This window comes from Colobus angolensis, unplaced genomic scaffold (assembly GCF_000951035.1).
Source record: "Colobus angolensis palliatus isolate OR3802 unplaced genomic scaffold, Cang.pa_1.0 Scaffold162, whole genome shotgun sequence".
NCBI classification, from domain to species: Eukaryota; Metazoa; Chordata; class Mammalia; order Primates; family Cercopithecidae; genus Colobus; species Colobus angolensis.
The window spans coordinates 4,227,456-4,229,707 of NW_012114733.1; the positions used below are offsets into that span (position 1 = coordinate 4,227,456).

At 38.4% G+C, this 2,252-nt stretch overlaps 1 pseudogene; it reads left to right on the forward strand.

The window, feature by feature from the left end:
- Nucleotides 1-429: 429 nt before the first annotated feature.
- On the forward strand, nt 430-1,346 carry LOC105508490 (annotated as a pseudogene).
- Nucleotides 1,347-2,252: the final 906 nt, after the last annotated feature.

Genomic DNA, 2,252 nt, shown 5'->3' on the forward strand with positions numbered 1-2,252 from the left:
TTCCTCCTGCCATTGCCATCTCTGCCTCTTCTTATCCATTCTCATGCTGTTGCATGTTTTTACCTCCACGTTGTTCCCACAGCCTATGGCCCAGGCCACCTTGGATATTTCTGCTGAAGGTAACCACATCTCTCCTTAAAAATATCACAAAAAAAGAGAAGATGCTTTACCCAAATCTTTGAGCCATTATCTCATGGCAAACTTTCTGTCCAAGTATACACCTACCCAGAGGACCTAGGAGAATTGCTGTATAGACAGCAGTTCAACTTCAGACACTGAGCCACCTTGGGAACCCAGCTGATGATGGGGGATTCCATCTCTCAACTTGTCCATTTTGTTGCATATTCTAAGAATCAAGACATAGGCTTGGTAACCCATTCCTTATTTTTCCTGGTTTATGACTTTTAGTTTTGTGAAAATTCAGCTGAGATGACAGGATTTATTGATGATGCAAACTATTTCATTGGTCTGTTGGATGAAGGAACAAACCTTATAAATGTTATTGATAACTATGTTTTTTGAACATTCTCTGACAAGGCAAAAATCTTTTTTTGTGAGAGATCTTGGAAAGACTGTGAAGAAACACAGTCAATGGCAGAATGTAGTGGCTCAGATAAAGCCATTCTACACGGTGAAGTGCAACTCTACTCCAGCTGTACTTGAGATTTTAACAGCTCTTGGCACTGGATTTGCTTGTTCCAATAAAAACGAAATGGCTTTAGTAAAAGAGTCATGTGTATCTGCAGAAAACATTTATGGAAGTCCTTACAAGCAAGTGTCTCAATAAAGTATGCAGCAGAAGTTGGAGCAAATATTATGACATGAAGCAATAAAATTGAATTGAAGAAAACTGTGTGTAATCACCCAAATGCCAAGACTGTTTTTCCTTAAGTTCACTTGATTCACCTATTGCTGGATTTGTGAGCACTAACAACATAACCAACATACTTCTTACAATCTTCAGGCTTCACGTATGCAGATGATGACGTAAATGAACTCTGCCTTGATCATCTCCTCTTAGGGTCTTGCCACATTTTGCAGCAGAAGATAATATTGGTGGTGAAGAGGGTAGCATGAAGTTTGGCACTTCCCCAAATAACTGTAGGCATTTTTTTTGGAATGTGCTAAGAAACTTGATGTCCAAATGATTGGGGTTAAATTTTCATGTTTTAAGTGCTTGCAAAGAATCTCAAGTATATGCACATGCTCTATCTGATGCTCGATGTGTGTTTGGCATGTTTAGAGACTTTGGTTTTATCATGAACATGTTAGATATTTGTGGAGGCTTCATGGGAATTATTAATTGGTATGAGATGCAAGATGCAGGAATTACTTCAGACACATGATGAAGAAATTCTTCTTTGTGCCTTCATGCATTCAGCTGAGCCAAGAAGACAGCATTTCCACTGAAGCGTAAACAGTCATTATTGCTTTTTTAAAATCACATGTATGTACACTTTTTAAAAATTTTATGTTTCCATAGGTTTTTGAAGAACAGGTGGTATTTGGTCACATGCATAATTTCTTTAGTGGTGATTTGTGAGATTTTGGTGCACTCATCACAGTATACACTCTACCCAATTTGTAGTCTTTTATCCCTCACCCTGTTCTCACCCTTTCCCTCTGAGTCCCCAAAGTCCATTGTATTATTCTTATGCTTTTGCATCCTCATAGCTTAACTCCCATTTGTGAATGAGAACATATGATGTTTGGTTTTCCATTCCTGAGTTATTTCACTTAGAATAGTAGTCTCCAATCCCAACCAGGTTGCTGCAAATACCATTAACTCTTTCCTGTTTATGGCTGAGTAGTATTCCATCGTATATATATACCACAGTTTCTTTATCCACTCATTGATTGATGGGCATTTGGGCTGGTTCTACATTTTTGTAACAGCAAATTGTGCTGCTGTAAATATGCACATGCAAGTATCATTTTTTGTATAGTGACTTCTTTTGCTCTGGGAAGATATCCAGTAGTGGGATTGCTGGATCAAATGGTAGTTCTACTTTTAGTTCTTCAAGGAATCTCCACACTGCTTTCCATAGTGTTCATACTAGTTTGCATTCCCACCAGCAGTGTAGAAGTATTACCTTTTCAACACATCCACACCAATATCTATTATTTTTTAATTTTTTGATTATGACCATTCTTGTAGCATAGCAGGACAAGCCGCAGACAAGAACCCCTCAGACACTGAGCTGTAGAAGGAAAGGGCTTTATTCAACTGGGAGCATTGGCAGACTCACATC